At 42.2% G+C, this 24,062-nt stretch overlaps 1 protein-coding gene across 7 annotated transcripts in view; it reads right to left on the reverse strand.

Annotated features, from left to right (window-relative positions):
* The window catches only part of LOC144003841 (uncharacterized), a 94,002-nt gene that overhangs the window by 5,931 nt on the left and 64,009 nt on the right, over window positions 1-24,062 (reverse strand). The window contains exon 7 of one of the 7 annotated variants that reach the window (XR_013279092.1): window positions 5,921-7,093. The exons of the other annotated variants lie outside the window; for them this stretch is intronic. The gene's annotated coding sequence lies outside the window, so the exon portion shown is untranslated. Of the gene's footprint in view, window positions 1-5,920; window positions 7,094-24,062 lie in introns of those variants that run through there. 7 annotated transcript variants of the gene reach the window in all.

Below are 24,062 nucleotides of genomic sequence, written 5' to 3' on the forward strand. Positions count from 1 at the left end.
CAGCATGAAGCCAGATGCGCTGCGCAAGGAGAAAATACAACAACGCTGATATAAAAGCTCCAGCGGTCCGCCCGGAAGCATCGACTCACATAAAAGTCTCTAAATAATTCATATGTTTTGCGCTTTAATAGTTGTATAATATATAAAAGAGCTGTCGCGCCTTTGGGGGATTTCAAAAAGCGTGCGTGTCACATGAGGAGGTTGAATGAATGTGGACTTAACACCTGCCTGACACATTTGGATTACTGACACGAATAACGACTTCATTTGAGTTTCCAACAGCTGGCTAACGTTGAGCTACCTCATACATATTGTTAGCCTCCATATTTTCAGTCTGTTATTGGTTTTTCAGGTACGAGTTATCATTCGCCATTTATTTATTTTTTTGCTTTGAATATATATGAATATATTTGAATTTTAATATAATTTGCATATTTTCTTGCTCTTTTGTAAAAAAAACAAAACAAAAAAAACACTATAAAACTGCAGTTTACAGAGTCACTGAAAACACTTTTTTCGTGCACATAAAAAGTAGTTGCAACAAATGAATCGTGACACACTGTTTAATTTTTTACATTCTCTATATTTAGTTATGTTACATATCTTGTAAAATACACATTTGTTTACTGAAAACCATGTTAAAAATAAATTTGTTTTTGTTGGGTGGCTGGCACATATTAAAGGTAACTCCATTCATTCCAATGGGGAATGAGGGTTTGAGATTCGTGTGTTTTAACGCATGCTCGGAGAATGAACGAAATTCACATCTCAAGGCGCCACCGTCTACTTCATTGAATGCCGCAGCTCCCGCTTGATTACTGATTTCAAATACAGCCATGCCTGCTAGTCATGATTCCATATGCTTGCATCAAGAAGGAAAGGCTGCACTCTTGGTGGGCTCTGTCAATTTATGAATAAATAAGCCAACATGCTGTTACACTAGCCTGCAGTTAAAACACACTGCAGCAGTTTCCACTCGCTCAAGCAAACAATAAATGTTCTACGTTGCAATTATCGCTAACACTCCTCGATAAAGCCACAATCTAGCGGCAGTCAACTTCCTTTGGGATATGTAAATATTCATGCTGACTCTCGAGTGGAGGAGGGCAGGAAGATCTATGTGAGGGGTCAAGGGCGAGGCTGGTGATGAAAAATGTTTGCATCCTGCCCACTTCATTAGCATAAGAGATTTTTTTTTCTTTATGTCTGTGTATATTTTCAGTCAACCAGGTCATGATCATTGCCATGATCTCTTGTTGAATTCATTGTTGACAAATCTTTTCAGAACTGGAAATTTGCAAATCTTTTCTGCGAGCGGCAACAGCGTGAAAGGGGTTCAGATTGATCCGAAGGTCCTTCGATGGCATCCCGGGCACTCGTTCCCGTCCCCTCCTCTGTCACGTCACGCCTTGTCAGCAGTTTGCACTCAGCTGGCCGTCATGTTGGCAGGCGTCTTCAATTTGTTGACCTCGGCAAAACGCCGATGCGTTTCACATGCTGATGAGGGATTCACTTTACACAATACGTGACGTTCACAAGAGGAAGCAGCTCAAGGGAGCCCGGCGGACTGCCTGCCGTCCATATTTGAAACCTTAACCCCCTATTTTAAAGCGCTCGCCTTTCCTTGAAACTGACACAGGCTCAAAACCCTACTTGATGGCCAAACCCTGGCCGGAACGTCCATTTGAAACATTAACAAATTCAATGACAACCATTTGAACCCAGCAACGAGCACCTCACAACTAAAAAAGGATTAAACTACCACTGATTGTCACATCCACCGAAGTGGGGTGAAATTCGTTCTCCGCATTTGAGGGAGTGGTGAGCAGCAGGGGGCCACGCACAGAAATCATTTGGTGATCTAACCCCCCAATTCCAACCCTTAATGCTGAGTGTCAAGCAGGGAGGTAATTGGGTCCAATTTTTATAGTCTTTGGTATGACACCGGCTGAGGATTGAACCCACGACCTCCCAGTCTCAGGGTGGACACTCTACCACTAGACCACTGAGCTGGTAGCCTCTAATCCTTCGCTTGAATGAAACAGGCTTGAAACCTGAACTTGAAACCCGAGCCATTACTTGAACCTCAACTCTGAATCCTTAAACGAGGTTTGAAACCCAAAATTTAAACCTTAACTTTATCTTGAAACACTGACATAGATCAGTGACACTTACTTAAAACCAATACACTGCCACTGTAATCCTTGTTGAAACCCTAACCTGACACCATTCTTTTAAATCCTAGTCTTTAACCCCCAATTTGAAGTCTTTACCGCGAAATGACACCTTCATTTGAAACCCCAACCTTTGCTTGAATCTCTGACAGAGACGAGAAATCCTCACTTGCCACCCAAACCATGTCTTGAATCTCTACTTTGAAACCGTAACTGACATCCAAAATTGAAACCCTAACCTTTGTTTGAAACTCTGAACCAGGTTTGTAAACTCGAAACCCTCACTACATCCTGAACACCTTGAACTTCATTACACACAAAACATGACATCCATCCTTGCACGCACTGGCGGGAAAAACCTTCTGCCGGGAGCGCGTCCAAATAAGGGAGTGACTCAGCGCCGCAGCGACTACCCCGCCAGACACGCTCCAAATGTCAGAGCTCTTCCGAGAGCAAGTCAAGGCTGATATGGTTTCAACCCAATTTTGCGCCTGTGCTTGTCTGCTGCTCGCCTTCCAGAAAAATCCGCCAGTGTCGCCGCTGCGGGAAAGGCGGGAGCAAATGGGCCGTGGAAAAAAGGCGGCTTCGGAAAACGCTCTTGTGTGATGAGCTACACTTGCGCAAGTGTGTGCGCGCACGATCAATGTCAGCCGTCACTTGTCCCGTCATGTCAGCCGTGACGCCGGTGTGTCAATTCGAGCGTTCGGCCGCCACGGCAGCAGCAGAGATGACAGTGGCAGTTAACGCCTCTCCCAGACGACGACTTCATGACGGCAAAATTGTGAGAGGACAACAAAAGAAGATGATTGATTCACTCCAGGATGACGACGACGACTGAAATAAAATTAAAAAAAAGTCCAGAGAACTTTCTGGAATTCTGGTTTTGATCTTTGTCAACTGCTTTATTGAATTCCTTTGATTGCTAAAAAATTGCTCATAATTTTCATCTTCTGGGCAGCTTAATGTGGATTCCTGTTGCATTCTTTGAAACCTTAGCCAAGTCTAAAACCATACTCCAAAACCCTACTCCAGTCTTAAATCATTCACTCGAATCCTTAAATATGGGTTGAAACTCTAACCCTGGCTTGAGACCATACACTGACTAACATAAGCCTTATTTGAAAACTAATCCCTGTCTTGATGCCACCTTAATCTTGGTTTGAAACACTAATTTCAAACCCTGACCTTTGCTTGGAACTCTAAACCTGGCCTGAAGCTATACTTTAAATCCCCAATCCTGTCTCGAAACCCTACTTAGAAGCATTGGCACAAACTCATTTGAAACCTATCCTTGAAACCCTTACTTGACACCCTAATGCTGGCTTTATCACCTAAATTGAAACCTTCCAATGGGACCACACCCTAATTTGAAAGTCTAATCTTCATGTGGAACTCTAAACCAGGTTAACCTGAAACCCATCATCTGTTGAACTCTTGAAACTCTAACACTGGTCTGATAACCATACCTGAAAACCTATTACTATCTTGAATCCCTAAATTAAACCCCAACTATGGGATGACACCCTAATTTGAAACCGTAACCTTAAAAAAAAAAACAGAAAACCGAACCATGTCATTATGTTTTAAATCTTATCTTGAAACCCAAACCATGTCTTGAACCCCCAATTTAAAAGCCAAACATTTGCTTGAAACTCAGAATCAAGTCTGAAACATTAACCATGTATTGAACTGCTACTTTGAAATCTTAAATTGAAACCCTAACCTTTGCTTGAACCAGACTAGAAAATGTAGCGTGACTTGAAACACAAATTTGTAAAAAAATAAAAAATAAAAAATATCCCAGCTTTGAAAAGTTACTTTCGAAATACTCGCCATAACAACAACAGGAAGCATCAATACAATATTTTGCTGTAACGATAACAAGGTTGAGCGTGATGTGATATTCGGCATAACGGAAGAAAGGCCGCATTAGGACTTTGGGGGAAAACATATTTCCCCAGATTTTGCTCCACTCGGTCAAAAGCCTTTCCGACGTGTCTTTGGGGGATTTCCATTAACATCGGTGGGATGTGGACATGACGCGAAGTGCCGGCAGGATATGATCGGCGCTGCTCCTTCAATATCTCCTTCTAGTTCGTCTTCATCCATCTCATCTGTCAGCCGCTTCCTCCCCGTTGCTTTCATCCCTGTTTGTTTTTCCGGGCATCTCGTGCCTGATTTCCAGCGACTTGACTTGGCTTCTTTTCATCTGGCTTTCAACGAGCTCATTCGATTCTTCGCCTCACTCCCTCGCACCTCGTTTCATCTTCTCGGCGCCTCGCATGAGCCGCCGCATGTGTGCTGCTGCCTACGCAAAAAGTCACCTGTTCATTCACAAGCACATCCTGTACAGCGGGACTGGCGTCAGCCTTTCATGATACCTTCTAAATTGATGTTACACAGCTGTCAAGCAGATTTGATGGGATTTTTTTTTACTGCAGATGTTGGGTCCACAGAGGACACGAGTAGTGGTTCATTTCAAACATCTGCAGGAACGCTGCTTATATAAGTCAATGTGCACATATGGCGGTAGCGTTGCTGAATGCATGCTGAATGTATTACGGGTGATGTTAGGTATGCGCGGCAACACACGGGAAGGGATGTTGCGAAATGTAGTAGATGCTGACATTTGTTGACCTCAAAGATGTCTTTAAAAAAAATACAACTGTATTTAATCAAATTTTATTAAATTATATTGCTTTGTCACATTAAAGAATTTGTTTAAAATATTTTTAGTATTGTTGAATTTATATCTATTTTAATTTTTTTCCTATTTAGACAATACATATTTGGGGAATAAAATAATTCACAAAAAAAAAAAAGTTTTTCATTTCTATCCAGTTTTTGTTTAATTTTCCTCAAAAATAAAAACATAACTTTATGCATATTTTTCCATTTCTAGGTTTTTGTTTTTTTAAGTTAAAAGACATAAAACAGCTAATATATAATGTAGCTTAAAAAACAACAACAACAAACTACAAATTACACATTTTGCTTGATCAGATTGAGTTCTTAAAAATATTTATCTTTTTTTTTTTGGTATTTTTAAATGTATCCTCCCAAAATTATTTATTGCTATAGTAACAAAAATAAGTGTTCTTTTTTTTGTTTAATTTAAGCAAATTTTGTGTTTGTTTAACTTTCTCTCCAAAAAAATGCACTTTTTAGCTTTTAATTTTCATTTTTAATTTTTCAATTAAAAACATAAGTTTTATACATAGCCCAAACAAATTGTAAAAAGCATTATAAAACAAAACAAACAAACAAAAAAAAAACAACAAAACAAATTCAACAAATTTGGATGTTTTTTTTGTCAAACAGAAATCAAATTATATGCGTCGATTGCTATATTAGTCAAACTCATTTCTAATAATCCCATGCAGTCGTGGGAACTTGCAAATCTATATTCCCAAGCTCATCAATCATCAGGCCTGATGGAGCTCATCACTCAGCTGTTATTGTCACATGAGTAGACGCACGTAAAAATAGACACATAGAAGCCGCAAATCAGTCAATAATGTGAAAGTGGGACAGATAGCAGCCATCCTGACACTAAATAAATTCCACAGCAGTGGCTGTTAAAAAAAAAAAAAAAAAAAAAAAAAAAAAAAGATGCTGCCTGCCAGTGACCAAGATTGAATTTTGGGGCAGGAGGTGGAGAGATGGAAAGACAGGGATAGCGAGGCATGTGTTCATGTAAACACTCTGTTGTGTGTACGCGTGCGTGCGTGTGCGTGTGTGTGTGTGGGTATGTGCGTGTCGGGGACTTAATCTTCTTTCAATACACACAACACACAATTTCTCTATCAGGAATTGAGATTTCTAAAAGATGATGGAGAAACAATAAGGAAGGGTTCAATGTGACAAAATTCAACATGGACTCCATGGAAAATAATGGTCCACCTTTTCCTCATCTTCTAGGGAGATTCTACAATATTTCTACGGCGCAGTAAATATGGGACATATAAAATCCACTATCAGCTGCACTTTATAACACAACACATCGAGCAACAATGCCATACATGCTTCTTCAGTCATTTTCATGCAGCAACAGAAGCATTGCTATCTTTTGTTTGCATTTTGTTCTCCTTTTTCAAACTTTCTCACCCACTAGTTGTTGTTGGACTCCCTTTTCATCTTGTTTATCACCAGATTCCCTAACAGGTGTTTTTCTTGTCTTCCATTGTTTTTTTCCTGGCCCAACATGCTTTTGCTGTGTATCCACCTATGGCTTTCCAACCAAATTCCAGCAGGTGTTTTTGTAGTTGGGTCAATATCACTTTAAAATGCTCTGCTACATCATGAACATGTAGAAGAACATGTACATGAACATGTACATTCTGTTCTCATAATCATAGGGAAAAAATTTGCAGGTGTCACTGAAATTGCTGTCCATCCTGTCATTACGGTATATTATACTATACTGGCCCTTTATGAAATGTTCAGCGACATCACTGCATTTTGCCTTAGACATTTGTAGAAGTTGCATGTTGTCAAGCTCAACATGTCCACCCTGCCGTAATGAAATATTAACCGGGTGAAAACCCTTTCAGATATTTGTTAAATTGTAATAGCTTGCTAAGAATGCTAATATTAGTCAAAAATGTCCACCCTGTTAGCAAGTGCACTTTTTTTTTTTTTGCTTTTTGCAAGTACACTGTCTGCCTCAAGTTAATTTATTTAATAATATATATATATATATATAAAAAAAAAGTGTGGGACCAATCTGCAAACATACAACACAAAACAAGACAGTATCACATCAATGAGAACGAATATGAAGTTCAGTGGAGCATCTCAACTTTTGGGGAGTGAAGTGAGTCAGTCTCAAAGGCACATTATGGTGAGAATAACTCCATCTTTTGTTGCTTTTTTTGCACTTTTTTTTCAGCAGGTCCCAAAAGATGGACTTTGTGGAGCTGTAAAAAAAAAAAAAAAAAAAAAAAAAAAGCGTTACTGGAATGTGCAACACGTCTCATGAGTATTCCCAATGAGGGAGTCCTGTGAGAGAGTCCTGTTTTTTTTTTTTTTTTTTAATGTGTGTTTTAACGATGGTAGTTTTAAATGTGTGCTCTCGAAACACAATTCCGGGGAGTCTTTGTCTCATATTTTTACCGCAATTATAATTTAAGATGGAAGATTGTGTAACATCTGGCGAGCTTTTCACTGGGAACTTTTTGCAAGGCATGCAAATGTGTTCCATGCATTCAGCGTTAAAAACCGCCATGGCTTATTTGTATAATGACTACATCGCCTACAACGGGAATCGTCGGGATGGGAATTGTGTCTGCGGATCACTTGAGTGAAATATTCATGACATTGTGCTACATATTAAAACAGGAACAGAGAAGAAAAATGTTTCAGCTTTTAAGAAGTTTTGAGAAAAAGGGGGCAATTATTTTGGAATTCTCAAGTGCTCTTGAAACTTTTAGGAATCTATGGCTTTAATGTCACTGCCAGACCACTTTATTTTATTTTATTTTTTTTACACCAATGGGTTGAGGACAAGTCAAAATCTTCCCTTTTATTACAGTTCTTTTGTTTTTGTTTTTTTATACTGCTTCTAAGATTTTGTGTATTATTTTCACAGGCCACAATATGCTGCCCGTGCTCAAGATTGCCTTCAAGATCTTTAAGGTATCTGAGGTTTCACGGTATATTCGGAACTGTTTTAACTATAAACTAAGTGGCTATTTAGTATTTCAGAGCCCTATTAAGGCTTTTTATTCCCCAAATCCTGAGCTGTGGTGCAAACTAAATAGTCCGTGTTAACAACTTCAGGCATGAGCGAAGCACATCCCATAAACAGGTGAAACACACACGCACACACCCGCAGCAGTGAATGGAATCGCAGACCTGTGTAATTACAATCAATAATTCATTTTCCTCTTTTCTGCCAGCACTTCCATTCAAACAAGCCGTCGCGCCAGCGTCGCCATCATGAGGCCTTCGAAAGCTATTCAGCCGTGCCGTAATTGAACGAGGGAGCTTTCCTCTTATTTCGTTGGCATCCCGCCAAAATCTCATCAGCTAAATGCAAAATGGAGTTGGGGACACTTTCCTTGGGGTAATTGTCTTCCGACTCTTGCGTGAGTGAAGTTTTGGGTAATTTGGGAAACGGTGGAATCTGTTTTGTGGTGGGGTTGTTGAGTGCTACACTTTGGTGAGCATGTGATGCGCTATTTACGGGTTTCATTCACAACAGTCACGAGGGATGTTGGCTTCACAGGCACTGATGTACGGATAGAGATTCCTATTTCAGTCACCAAGCCACCAGAAGTTGGGATGAGAATTCATCTGTTTCAGTGGTTGAACATCAGGAATACTGCAGTTTAGCCAACAATGGACTGTTAACATTAAAATTGTTATTATAATGTATTTGCCTGATTGCCTTCAGGTGTCTGATTGGTGAGAATAGCATGATAGTAAGTGGTTACAGCGCCACCTGCTGCTCTGGCATGCACCAAACAGGTGGATGTGACCTTGCTTGCATTGGAGCAGACTTCTAAGCCAAAATCTGTTGCATCACCCGCAGCAGGGCCTCTGGTATTGATCATCAGCACCGCAGTCAGACTCGTCATCATCATTTTGACTTGATTGATCAGAGTCGGTGCGACCGTTGCCGTCACCGCTGTCAAGTGCGGGAGCCGACGTCTCTTTAAAGCCGTCGAGCGAATCCCACGGAGTGTCAGGAGGAAGAGTGCTCGGGGACGCCGCGAGGATCACAGCTAGCTAAAACTTACGCGACGGTGGCGCGTTTCTATCCGTGGGTGTCAACCGTGGAGATAATGACGCCGGTGAATGGGTTGCACTGTCACCCTGCCATTCCCGCCTCGCCGGCTGGGATTTAATGTGACACTTATAGCAATTGCACGGCGAAGCCCCTCCGCCTGATAGCGAGGAAGCCCGCCTGGATGGAAATGAGATTGTCATGTGTCAGCCAGGCACATCAGACCTGCTGCAAGACTGACACAAGGGAAGACGACGGGAAGACAGAGAGAGCCCCACAGAGAGTCCACACTTGAAAGGATTGATGTTCTTATAAAAAAAAAAAAAAAAAAAAAAAAAAAAAAAAAAAAAAAAAAAAAAGAATTAAACGACAGCATTGCGCACCATCGCTACATAAATCATTGCTTTGTACCACACACGTCAGTGGTCACGTTCTGGTTCTCAGTATGCAATTCTGCCTTGAGAGAGCCAGTGTGTCCCACATGCCACATGTTCATTGGCTTCATTCCAAATGTCGGCACATCTTCAGAATCCACCGACTGAGAAGGACCATCTGTACTGACCTGGACCAACTGACGAAAACCTGCTTCAGTTGGTGCTCAGTCCGTGTATTTTTTCGATGCTTCGGATTATAAAGCATTCAGCAAAAAAGTGGGCATCCGTGAACGATCGGGCCAACGGAGATACGGAAATGCTCACTTCTGCTTAATTCATTACTGCCAGCTGTTTTCAAAGCAGTTCCACATATTGGCAACCATTTTACAGCATTGACTGAACTTTTAAGACCCATTTGCTCTGTCATCATGTCAGCACCGGACCTACAAAAAGAAAGCACAGACTCTCTTCTTTCACTAAAATGTTTGTCGCTTTTTCCACTCTTTAGCAATGAGCAGTTCAACATGGGTTGGTTACAACAAAAACTCCAGTTTATGACCAAAAATCAGAAAAAAAACAAGTTAACTTAATGTTCAATGCATTTGGATAAAAAGCTTACAAATTTAGGGGCTTAATTGCTTCACCTAGTTGGGGAAATTTTCTTTCTGTATCAGCATACTGTAGAAAACCAACTTTTAATTATAGGTAAGTGAAGTATTATTCCAGTTTGAAAAGAACTTGAATTTAGAATCCTACACAAAATGACTACAGCTAATGATACAGTATGTCACATCACTGGACAACTGAATTCCCACAGAAGTAGGATCATTACCATCTGGGAAAAAAAGTTTCTATAGACACCCTGGTATCCAAACTCTCAATGTTCTATTTAAATTCCTATTACCAACATGGATGCAGAAAAATATAAAAGAGCACATCGAGGCTTCTGCGTATCACGCTAACACCCGGACCGACCAAAGACGGCTGGCGCTGTTGACCCTCTTGGAGGCTGATAGCGCCACGGCCAGGAAATTAGCATGACAATAAATCAAGTGTGGGAAAGACAGCAGTCGGAGTAAAGGTGGGGGCAAGGAAGGCCATGGATTTTCTGCCTCGGGAGGCGACTTGCTGTCAATCAGACCCAGCCCAGCCCAGCGAGAACTACACGTACACACATACACACCCACACTGGCTAATAAACTTGCATGCAGCACAGACATGGCCGCACTTTCATCAAGGCGATCGATGTATTCAAAAAGAAGAAATCATCGAGTGTGGCCAAGTACGCTGACAGCACACTCATCCATATTTATGTGCTCAACTACATGCTGGTAATGAGCGAGTCTTACAAAATTTCCCAGTGCAATTGTGGTTAAGTGCAGTGGAAATGGACGAGGAGAAGCAGCTCCAGTGATGGCCGCTGTGCAGTAATGGGGCCTAATTTAGACACAGAGATAATTGGAAGGTTTGGTCAGTGTGAAATGTACCCCCAACAATGGTGTCCCACAGGGTTTGGATAGGAAAAGCGGAAGGGAAAGTACAATGCCATGTGCAGGGAAGAGAAGACACACTCAATGCGTGAATCAACATAATACAGTGAATATAGTGGAAAAGTGGATAAGGTCAAACCTGTTGAAGCAGTCGCATTATTAAAACAAAGTCAAGACCGTCAGCTGCATTTTTGTTGGAACTACAATGCAAAAATGATTTTCCACAGAAAAAGGATCAAATGATCCCTTGAAAAATCATCTATGGAAGTGGAAAAGGTGTAAATTCCTGAAACAGTTTCTGCATTCTAGCAAGCGTGTTCACACTCAAATGTAAAAAACAAACAAAAAAACAAAAAAAAACCCAAAAAAAACCAATGTAATCAAATTTGGTAGCATTGGTCGTTTTCATGTGAAGTATTGACAAAACATGGAGTGTCAAGATTCGATTTAAATTGTCACTCAGTGTGCAGACAGACACTGGCAGTACCAATAATCTGCTAACGACACAACAGATCACCATATCAATATTTTGCCCCACACTGAGTGCACAAATAGGATTTGGAGCAAATGTATCAGCGAGGGTGGCTGCATGGAGGTTGAAGAATGTGTTGGGGATGTGTCACTTGGTGAAAAATGAGGCTTCCGCTGCCGCACGCTCCCGACACAGCTGAGCCTTGGGAAGAGACGAGAATTTTTGGATAATGTGGCCTGATGCGTCGCAACTCGCCGGCCGGCTGACTGGCTGCTCGGATTGTGCCAGAAAACGACGGCAAAACGGTCCAGCGGCTGAAAGATTGCCTCCTATAGAGTACTCAAACATGCACGCTTCTCTGAATCCTTGCAGAAGCGCTTCCATCATATGCATGGCGTGATATTAGTTGAATGAAAGGGATGATTAATTGAAAGGAACCTGGCTCTTGGTTACGAAGACACATGGACACATCGCTTCTCTGCCGTCACGCGATGCATCGCGCATCAGCTAACGTATTCATCACCATAAAGATAATGAGATTTTTAGGCCGGCGCGTGCCTCCGCCGCCATTTCGCTTTCCCGGGTGAAGTCATTCCTCTCAAATCCCCGCGACAGGGAAGACGTGACGAGTCGTGGCGAGGTTATCCCTCACCTATAGCGATAGTCGCTGAACGGCACTTTGTATGGATGAGGCGGCTAATGAAGGATCAGTCTTGTGTGATGAACATTTTCCCAAGCCCGGGAATCACATGCCGGCTCAATTATCACTCCGGAGCCCACCTATTGTTCACGTGGCACGCGCCTGCTAAGTGGAGGTTGATACCGTCCACATTTTGCATTAGCCCACATCAATTATGCAGGTGGCACCAATTACATATTTATGAATTCTGATAATTACATTTTTAACACGGCAGATGTCGGCTTCGTTTATTGAACTTAATGAAAATGAATGACAGAGCATTTTGGTGAACGACTGGAGCGGCACATGGGTGGGTTCTGAGCACCGCGTCTCCGTTATTGATTAGCAGCACTAGAACACGCTTGTAATTTTATCAGTGTCACTGACTGAGGATTTGCATAATCAAAACCAAAATGGTTTCTATACATTTATTCCCAGTGTGCGCTTGTTTTTCTTTTATTAATGAAGCAAGAGTGGCAGATACTAGTAAAAAGCTATAGTGGAGCTCTTTCATAATGTAATAATAGTTAGTATAATAATTAGTCAGTCACCTGCCTGCAGAAGTCGGCGCTGGTAACAAACTAGTAAACGCATGAAGGCTGGGAAGAGGGAACTCCATAATTTATGAAACTCAAGTTACTGCTATGGGAGAACTTGCAATCTGAAAAGGATGTCCACAGAGGTCACACGGACATTTTTCTGTCCTTGGTGGCAGTATCAGACTTAACGTTGGGTGAATTAGCACACAGTCAAAGTCACAGATACTACAGTACTATGAAAACTACATATTTGGTGGTTCTGGAACCAAACCATCACCCTAAAAACAGGTTGCTCTATAAGGCAAAGGCAGATCAATGGCTGACCTTTTGGGACAACTGGAGAATGTATGAAAGGGGCTACTGACCATGAATTGGAGGATGAAGTTGTCACACTAATATTCCACGACGGGACAAGCACGTGATTTTTGAACCTGACACTCCTCCCACCAAATGGATAGTGTACCACAAGTCTTTTATCCACCACACCAACCACTTGGGTTGCCAAGCATCTGAATGTTGTGTTGTTGTGTAAAAGCTTGCCCAGTGTTTTGCTGGGGTTTGTTTCAAAGGTCAAAAAACAACTTTTGTTATGGCTCTGACATTTTTGGACACTGTGTGAAAGGGGCAGACAGTAAGTGATGGGGATGAAGTGCAAAGGTTGCTTGATCTCATTGTGGGGGAAAAAAGCTTCAGAAACCCTGAGCTTGTTTTTGTTATTAAAGTGCTATGTTGACAAACTTCATTAAAGAACCCGCCGCTGTTGGAAAAGCAAGATTTCCTCGGTCAGGCCTATTAAAAACCACTTTCGCTGACCTGCACATCCAACACCAGCGCTCGCCTCTGCGGACTCTCTGACTACACCTGACATCATCATCATCATCATCATCATCCGACTTCCCTCATTTGGCGCTCCAGCAGCAAAACATCATCAAGGATGCAGTTTAGCTGCACAAGATGAGCATTCGAGGGCTTACAGGGAGGATTCTACTCATGTTCAATTTAAATGCAGATTTCATGAAGCGGATCCCTGAACTGGCTGCCTTGCTGGGAATAAAGAGCCAGCGGGAAATAACCTCAACTCTAAATAAATAAATAAATAAGCCCTTGGGTTCTATTTAGCTCCTTTGCAGGTGAGATGAGCAGTCTTGTATTGAGACGTTGCACTGCTTCTGTGAGCACACATTTGGATTTAAAGGGACTGAAAATGAGTGAGGTGCTAAATGAAGTGAAAAATGTGAGCGGGCATCGCCAAATTCACACATTTTACTGATTCTGTTTAAAGGTATTTCTTCATTGAGCCTTGTGGCCACCGACAGTGCTTTTAAATGGAGAGAGAGCCTGCATACTGATGCTATGCAAACAGAGTTAAAAGTCTTTGGACACTGCCAATAGCAACTTAGAATTTATTACTGAATCTTTCCAATCGCAATACATGTAGGATTGAGATTTTTTTTTTTCAGGTGTCTGATGATAAGCACGCCAAATCATGACATACGAGTTGATATGGTTGAAGAAAGGTTTGTGTTTGTGTTCTAGTAAAAGCGTATCAAATCAACATGTAGAATTCGGTATATGGTTGGAACAGTTTGACATGTTACTGACCTATTACAAATAGCAAACTAAATGGGTTTAGTCAGTATGGTTGGTTGAGAAAGATTCAATTTGGTTGTGTCCGTCTACAACCTACGCTATCAATGTGTTTTGACATACTTGTAGCAGGACGTCAAATTTCATCTTCCGCTACGATCCCATTGATTTGACATACTTGCAGTGCCAGACTTGAAAATCTCATCTCAAATCTACCTTTGTCCAAGTTTTCCCTGAAACATTATGTGATGTCTTGTTCATAGGCCAATGCTGACCTCCTTGGCAGAGGTAATCATGACTGAATCAATACTGGCCAGAGGCAGCAGCAAGTATGCACTGCAGTCAACTCATGTCGATCAACTGTGCAAAATTCACGAGCCAATACTTGCTCATGATAACACTTTTATTTTTTTGACCTTGCTTAGTAGATGCAGAGCCCAGCATGAAGAGCCGTCAAAATGCCAAATACCGCACACGGGTGTGACAAATGACAAGGCGGTGTCACAACAATTCAGCCGTGCAGTATTTGTGCAAAGCAGCTTTAACGCTGTGGCAGAAATGCACATTCAATATTCATGAGATGCATCTCGGCCCGGCTCGTCATGTGCGAGCCACTGATTGACTGGCTTATAATTGTCGTGGTCATCAATCCTGCAGTCCTGACAAGGACAGAGAGGACGCACAACAGAAGAAAAGAGCACGGTGAGCCGGCAAGGCCTGTGCCAGGAAAGCGTTGTGGAAATTAATACTCCGGGACGAAAGCTACGTCGTAAATTAGGTAAACAAGCATCTCATCAAAACTGAAAATAACTTTGAACCAGAAGATTAGACTAATCCTGCTGCGCAAACACCCGCCCTTACATCCGTGTTGCATCTTTGCTGCAACCTGTTGCCGTGGCGACTGTCGTGCGCCCAAACAGCTGTGTCTGGGAGGTCGTAAGCAGATGGGTGAGCTCTCATTTGCTGGTCAAAATGCTGCCAAAGTTGTGTTTGTGTCCATGACTTTGACTTGAGACTTTAGCAATTGTTTCCCAGCTTTTTGACAGGTAAGAAGCTTAACATAACGCTGCGGACAGATGTCAACTCGGGCTAAAACCACCCGATGAGCGATAGAGGAAGTCATTAACATGCCAGTGTGATGATTGTAATTAAGTAAAGGAAATTGCAAGTGGTTATTATTTTCTAATTAAACCAAAGTCATTAGTCACCTCCCACGCTCCTCTTGCATCATCATCAGCGACAACCGTTCCCTTTAATCTACATCGTAAAGGTTCCCCACAGTGGCGGCGATTCTACTCTCAGGTCCCTTTCAAACTTGTTGGAATTTACTTTTCAGTTCTTCGTAAAAGTCCATCAGCAATTTTTTTTTTTTTTTTTTTTTTTTTTTTACATCGGTGATGCTGCTGTGGACTGCAGATACAGATTTCACGTTTTGATGCAGAAAGCACCGGATGGGAAAAAACAAAAGATAAATATATGACCCAAAGACAGAGGGGGAGAATTTGGGTCCCGGAAGTGAAAATCCTACCACAGTTTGGCTTTAGCCAGGTGCTCCTACTCAACCGGCAGGTAACTCTCCACCTCTGCCTAAGGTGACGCTAAATACGGTTGTAATGAAAATTCAAATTGTAACCAGGAATAGCAACTGTCTGGAAATGTGTGTGTGTCGGTAAACAATAGCAAGATGCGGAATCAGACACAGGCACAGCGATGTCTCGATTCGCTGGGTTCTGTGCAAAGGAAACAGGTGAATTAATGCCAGCTCTCCTGTAAGTGTGTGCGTGAAAGGGCCTTTAGAATTTTGGCACCCAGACACGCCCATGCAGGGGTGTGCTGCTACTTTCCACTGGGAACCAAACAAGCGAGAAATTGATGGATGAGTGGGCTCGCCATTTCCCAAATCACATCCTGAGGAGCTTAAGTGCAGGAGAGGGGATGAAAATAACAGGACCGGGCTTCTTCGATGATATCAATCTGCCCGCCGCTTGTCCCTGACGGATGGCCTCAACCACTATCCATAATTACCCGCAGCCAGCGCACACACAGACCATGACAGGAAGTCCCTCCACTCCAGGACACCATCCATTCTCCTACCTGGTCACCTCTCAGGATGATGTGTAGAATGCTTGTGTCTTGTTCAGGCCAGAGTTTGGCCAACCTCGCTCTGGTCAACGTGTCGACTGGCAACTCCGGAGCCCCAGATTGATGCCTGGGGGCTGATTAATGCCAGAGCATACCCGACCAGGTTAATAGAAGCCCGACAGCTTCATTGATAAATTCCACACATCTCAGATCCTTGGCTAATCTCAAGAGATGCTTTGAAGTACTGCCGGTGTGGAAGCAACAATTTGACGGCATCTGCAGGCCGTAAAAGATGTCGGAATACTGAACTTCGGGTTACTGGAGGTCAAGGTTTTGTAAACCAGATTAATGGCTTGTTTTCTTCATCTTCATCTACCAAGTTTAAAAACAGGATCTGTTGGGTACCTTGAACACGTCAGAGGACCAGAACCTTTCTAAATTTAGATTGATTCTTCTTTGATGTCTTGCTTCACTGGAATCAAAACTTAACATGGTTGATTGCCAGCAAATTGGTGCAAAAGAATGTCCTTAAAAATTAAAGTTCTGTCTATAAAATAAAAAAAAAAAAAGCCACAACTCTGGTCTACAGCAGCAAATTACTGTCAGAAGCGCCTATGTAGGCCACTGGCAGCCTTTTAACATTCACCATCGTTGTTTGATGCGAGTTAACAAAGCTGATCAAATAACCCGCCAACGCGAGCGGGAGGGAAACAAATCTTGGACCGTCGGGGATCCAAACAGGACCGGCGGAGGAGTGTCAAAGGAAATTCAATCAAACGGAACATCAGCGGGACTGAGATACAGTGATAATATCTACTCGCCCCCACCCAAGCCCCTTCCCCTACATCGCAACACATTCTCCCCATCGTCTATCCTCCCAGACAGACGGCGGAGTCCGAAGAAACTTTTAATGAACAAGCTGAGTGTCTTTTTGGGAATCACTTTGCTGGTCGATAAGCACCTCCTGCTGTGTAAATGGCGCCGCAGAGGGCTGAGGTCAGATAAACAGCACGGCGCGAGGGCCAGAACACACAAAACGAGATGACACCTGCGGGGAGATTAGCTTGGATATATATCTATTTGGAGCAGGCTTGTTCGACTTTGATATTGAGGGTGACATCTAATCTTGGAAATGCTTTTCTTAAATGTCGGCGGGCTGATATATGTTCTGGTACGATGAGATGAATTACAGTGGTACATCTACTTACAAACGTCTCTTCATACGAAATTTTCAAGTTATGAAACGCCGCAACAGGAAAATATTGCCTCTTGTTACAAAAGAAATTTCAAGATACTAACGGCAAAAATACAGTACCGAATGTGCATCTTTCTGGCATCCCATTGACTAAGAGGAACCTCTACCGTCCTCGTCATTCATCATATTTAATACATTCAACGTATTAAATCACGGCCGACGAATTTGTGCAAAAATTCAAACAATTGGTGATTGGTTTTTAATTGCGACGAGACGGGCCTTTTTTGGAAAAAGATGCCACACCGAACTTGAAGTTTCCATGAAGTGTCGGAATTTGTTGAAAAGAATTACCCAGAAAAAGTGTGCACCAGTCGGGCGATCGCTCACTAAGATGATGAGAACATGAACCAAAGAGGGGGAAAAAAAACCAAAAAAAAACAAAGACAGCAGATAAAAAGGTAAATGACCATTTTTTTTTATTCATTACTCTATTCTTTATTACATTATGCACAACTCTCATTTATTGTGCAATAATCTAATTGTAACGTATTTGTTACATGTTTTGATGCATTTTTATGCTTTATAAAACATTTATGTCTGAATTTTGGGAGGCTTGGAACGGATTAGGCCATTTACATGGAAAATGTGTCTCTACTTAAAAATTTTCTACTTAAGAACTTTCTTCCAGAACCAATTAATTTCGTAAGTAGAGGTTCCACTATATTGTACATTTTGTTGACGCAGCTGATTTTGATCCTTATTTGCATGCTGGGGTTCAAAGCTCATGACCTGTCATTTTTAGAGAGCAATGTCGCAATGTCTCTGTAATGACCCAAGATTGATCGAAAGACGTCATCGATTAGCCTCGGACGCAAACAAAGAAGTACGATGGTGTCATGACCACATTACTGTTGCACAAGCGGCCCTGGTGGCGTGTGATTATTCTTATCATATAACGGCATTATTTGTATTTGAGTGTGAGTGGCTGAAAAGGCATGCAATGCAATTACTTTCTCATAAAGGCAACATGATTCATCAGCAGAAGCGCTTATTAAAAACAAGGCAAGTACAAGAGAAGCATATCGGTGGAGGCGTCAATCCAAAAGCCTCTGAAGGCTGCCGTAATTTACTGCAATGCAGATGATATGTGGCATCATTAGAGTCACAAAGCGTACACTTCATTGACCCCTGGCGCTCTTAATGAGATCCACCTGTTCACTTAATGGACAATCCCCGCCCCCTCCTTTGGGGACGCAGGAATGGTGGGAGAAGCATCAGCAAGGCCTGGCCGGCGTACGTTGTTGGTCTTCCAACTGTAGAGGATTGCCTTGAGCACCCTTACAGCCCTTCACAGTCTTTACTGACCTGTGAAGGTTTTAATGACGCCTCATCAGCAAGGGAGGTTTGCTGCACATTTAAAAGGGCAAATTGGAAGCACGCTTAATTGAACTGAGCTCAGCACGTCAAGTACATTGAAATTATTAGAAATATTAGATAAAGGACAGAGAATGTGATTTTGAGTTTACCATCAGACTCGACTGTCTATTACAATGTGTGAAGCATGGATTTGAAATGGAAGAAATATGTGTTGTTTGCCAAGAGCACACAACACACCGCTCTGTGAGTTCTTATGATTTCCATAAAGGTAATGCATTCACTGCCTCGTTTCAGTCAGCAGTAAACATAAACTGTCAACGAGTTTGTCCTTGTACCAAACAAAACTCCAGCCCGTTAGGCCCAATCAAAGCCAGCAAACTGACACCTGCAGATGAAGGAAAAAAAAAAAATCCCTTACTTAGTCAGGAAAACAAGCGAGCCGTGGCATTTGTAAGGAGCTATTCGTCTTTATGAGCCACGCGCATGCCACAAACAGATGAAATATAAACAACATATCAATTGCAGGGTCTTATCATGCATGAAATATATTTCTTTTTTTTTCCCAACACGAGCATAATGAACTAAGAGTGACATTCTCTGGTTCATTTGCAGTCTAAGTATTTTTTTCCCATTTTTTTGTGGCCGTATTCCGTTAATAGTGTCAATGTCGCAAAACGACAGATATTGTAAGATGACATCACATCAGTAGGAGTTTGTTTAAACAGGGATCAATCACGTGAGGGTGATTTCATTTGTTAATGGAACATTTTTCCGATGCACTCAGCATGTGAACAGTTGCTCCACATGGGTACGGAGCCTCTCCTGTGTAAGAGTGCGAAGACATCAGAGTCCTTCACTCTGCGTTAGTGCTGCCTCTGCGGATTTAGTGGGTCAAGGGGAGTCGAGTGCGGCGAGATGGCATGAGCACTATGGGTGCCAAGACAAGGTCAGACGAATGGCAGCGGTAGATGAAGATCTTTCCAGACTGGCGCCAGCAGACCACCACAGTTCCAGCGAGGTCGGCAAGCCTGTTAAGCTTACACTCTGGGACAGGACAGAGGTGCAGCGCTACACTGATTGCAACACACTCTCTGGTATTAAAAGCCAAAAAGCAAGAGGTTGTTTCTGGGATGTTTCACCATGGTGGCAAAAAAATGTCACAAACTGCTAGATTAGCACTCTCCTAAAGATGAAAGTGTTCAGAATGCCGTGAATGGTTCCGTTGACCTCAGGCTGTGAAAAGAAATGACGGACCACAGATTTTTGCAGGTTAATGGGTTCCTCCTTGGCCCATGCACCATCTCCTGTAAAGCCACAGCACCAACTCACAAGGAAGCAGGAATGGTATGATTGAATAGGAATACTGTACATTTACTTGCTCAGGTCAAATGGCAAAATTCAAAACTACAAAGTTTAATCTTCCATCTGAGGCCACTAAGTTGTTTGTCCAAGTTTGATCCTGCTAACTAACCAACCATGAAAACATTCCACACTTGGCAGAGGTAAAACAAACAAACAAACAAACAAACAAAAAGTCACTACATCTGTCCATTTTCTATGGCCTATCCCGGAGCCTATCCAAACCAAGAGGCTAGGTGCACTCTGGACTGATCAGCATTCAGTCACAGGGCACCTTTTCAGAATTACTGTTAGCTGGCAGCAAACCTTTGCAGATTTACCGGACAGACAGCTTTGGAACAGGGGTTCTCTGATCTATGATATGCTAACAGATGATACCTAAGGAATTGCAGCATTGATGCCCAGACAGGTCCCAGACAGGCAAGTGAGGATGCAGGGAGCTACTCAGGCATGACAGGCGGGGAGCAGAGCGAAGATGAGGGCTGGTCAGGCTTAGCAAGATAGCAGCGTAAGCTAACAAGAGGGAAAGGGTGTCGACTGCAGAAAGACAAGACATGGTTGCATTCTCACAAGAGAAGGCCAAAAAACTGAGACATGGTTAAAAAAAATGTCAGGTGACAACAGATGCATGTCCCTCCGCCTTTGCAGAGCTCCCATTAGCGCCCCCAGTTTGGATGATCATTGTCATTTAAAGGCAAACATGTCCATGGAATCAATCCACGCGTTGATAAATGAGCTAATTAGTCATAAGACGAATGTAAAACAAAAAACAATATTAGCAAGATCGCTATCAGCCCCAAACAGTTTTTCTGCCAATGAAGTTCAACATTTATATGTTGCAGTTGTGTAAAACGTTTAAAATGTCTGTCAAGCATTATAATCATTATTGATCATTAAGAATACTGTCAGTCATGTGGATTATAATGGTAGAAAAAATTCCCAAAGAGAGTGTTATGATGTATCATTATTTCCTTAAACACTGTAATTCAGGCTCACAAACTGTACTCGACAGTCTAGACTAGGCGCACTTGTCAATCGAGGAGTATACATGAAGAGGGTCAATTTCTGATCGAGTAACGTATTCTTGTTAACCTTGCAACAGGATATATCCTGTAAACCGATGCAAAACAAATGGAGTGAGGTTCCCCAGACTGCAAAAGAAACCTGCATAACTCTCGAGCAAGGGTTTTCATTTTCTGGACTTTATGTCAGGACAATCACAGAACTGAAGTGTTCATGTAAAGCAGTTGAGTTCTGAGCCTCAAGTAGCCACATCCACATATTCCAGATTTCATACAAATTCTATAGTACAGGGGTCTCCAAGTTCGGTCCTCGAGAGCCCCTATCCAGCCCGTTTTCCATGTCTTCGTCCTTCAGAACAGCTGAATCTAATGATCAGCTAATCAGCAAGCTTTGCAGAAGCCTGATAACGATCCCGATCATGAATCAGGTGTGTTTGTGGAGAGAAACATGGAAAACAGACTGGATAGAGGTTCTTGAGGACCGAACTTGGAGACCCCTGCTATAGTACATCGCACCATTTATATATTTATAATGAAGGTAGAGGTGGCCTATCCGGATGTGGTATGTTTGTAATATATCCTGATCTGAAACTGTGAAGATTCCAGCTACGATTTTTTTTTTTTTTTTTTTTTTTTTTTTTTTTTTTTTTAAAAGGCAAAAGGGGTTTGAGACAGTCACAGGAACGTTTAAAAAAAAAAAAAAAAAGAAACCTGTCATAAACAAAAAGCATGTGTTACATTGCGACATTTGCAGCAGATGTTTTGTTTTTAACTTTGCTGATCTTATCATTAAATCAGTCCAGTGTTGATAGTCCTTTTATCTCCAACCAGTAAACAAAAGAAATACGATGCCAGTACTTGAGCTATTGAATGCATTTTTCAACATTGTGCCTGCGCAAACACCTGAGCGAGCAGAGCCAAGCTTTGAAGAGTTACAGTACACAAACTGTACGCATAATCTGTGGGGACAACCCCCTACCCACCCCCCCCCCGCCGGCATGGCGATGGATCTCACAAGAGACGCTGGTGAAACAAAAACTTCTCTGGACGGCTTCCATCGCCCCATTCCGAGTGGAGGAACAAAGCTAAATGTGGATTAACATAGGAGTGTGTCTACAAAGCATGAAGGAGGAAGCGACAGCAGGGACGTGCAGGAGGACTTGTAGCTGCGAGGCAGCGTTCTCCTGGGGAGCCGGGAAGCCACAGCGGTGTGGCTGTGATTTGCAAATCCTGCCGGTTGAATAAGGCGCGCAAAAGGTGATGCTTCTTTCCATTGTCATTGGTCACAGTGGCTTTGATTTAAAAAAAAATAAAATACTTCCAAGGGTCTGGATTTGTCTTTAAATGTACCTAAAGGTTGTTGACACATACGCTCGTAATTTTAAGATTTTTACTGCGGACAGAGGAGAGATGACATTTTGATTAAACCGCCCTGACAAACTATTTGCCTCTGCTATTTCCCACGGGACTTGCGCGGTGGCGCTCTGGCCCGACTTCAGTCGGCGGCTATCGATCCTCCGTGGACCTCACGTCAGGCGACCGTCGCCGTGACAAGCGCTATAAATTATGGAGTGGGCCGACAGATGAAGAGCGCGTCTCCTGAGTCAGTTGGCGAGTCGCAGTGCACCTCATGCAAGAATCCACTACAAAGTTTAAACAGACGTAAAAGGTCAAAAGGTAACCCAAGCACATGGCCATGGACTACTATTGATCTTGGGTAAATTCCAGCTTGGTGAGTGGATATTTGCCTACAAAGCGATACCTTTGCTATGCTAATCATGTGCAATAGTAGAGTTTGTCATATATAAGATACAGTATGTTTATCACGGCGGCTGTAATTTGCATTTTGTTCAGGTTCACTACAACATAGAGTGTTTTGTTATTTTCTTGCAGGTGGACACCACTAGTAACCCAAGTATATGTGTATTTAATGGTGTACCTATTCCAGGTCAAATCATCCTCCTAATGGGCAATTATACCAACACCATCTTGACCAAATGACCTGTTGCGGCTTGGTCCCGCTCGATTCACATTCCTCATTCTCCTATGCAATACTGCGTCTTCCCAGGTGCCCAATTAGCGCCAACGATAGGAAACAGGATGGAGCCAGGAATCGAATATGTGTGGAATGGTGTTCGCGTATTCCGATGGAGTGGAGACCGGGTAGAGAGGTGAACTGTCGGCAGCCATAAATCGTCAGTTTGGACATAACTGAAACATCCTCTGACATCTGTGCACTAATAGGCTTTTTTTTATTTTTTTTTTTATTTATTTTTTTTAAATCTATGGGAAAGTCACAGCGGCATGAGAAGACTCTACATACACCTGGAACATGGATGGCAGTCATGCTAGTCACAATGTTACCACATTGCCAGAAGAAAGATATTCCACAGAACATTTAGTCATAATCCAGAGCCCATTAACTGTTACTTTGTCAAAAACTCATTGCCTCTTATTACTGGACATCGAGGCCATTTTGTGACAACCGCCCGCCTCAACAGATGGGCGGTACATAGGGCTGGGCAATAAATCATATTAATTTGATTATTCGTAATTTTGAAAATCGAATAAAATTTGCTTAATCGTGAAATCGAATGTTGTCTTCTGGGTTATTAAAAACTGTTGTTCTTATTGCTCTGTTACATTCAGATGATATTGTGAATTGTAATTTTGGAAACTAACTGAATGTATAAGTTAAAACTGATTTAGAATCAGTATACATTATGGTTGTCTGAACATTTTGCACAGGAATTATTTTTGAATAAATGACACCTTTTGGGTTTATTAGCTTTTAAATGGATTAAAATTGTAATTGTCATGAATGACTGGGGGAAAAAAATCGAGATGTTATTTTTTGACCATATCACCTACCCCTAGTGGTACATGATGACCGACATCAAGAGGAATGTTTAAAATATTCTATTCAACGTGTGAGCCGCGTCGAAGGCAAGGTGGCGTGACAGTGGACAACTCCTCATAGAA

This window comes from Festucalex cinctus, chromosome 16 (genome assembly GCF_051991245.1).
Source record: "Festucalex cinctus isolate MCC-2025b chromosome 16, RoL_Fcin_1.0, whole genome shotgun sequence".
In the NCBI taxonomy this organism is placed as follows: Eukaryota; Metazoa; Chordata; class Actinopteri; order Syngnathiformes; family Syngnathidae; genus Festucalex; species Festucalex cinctus.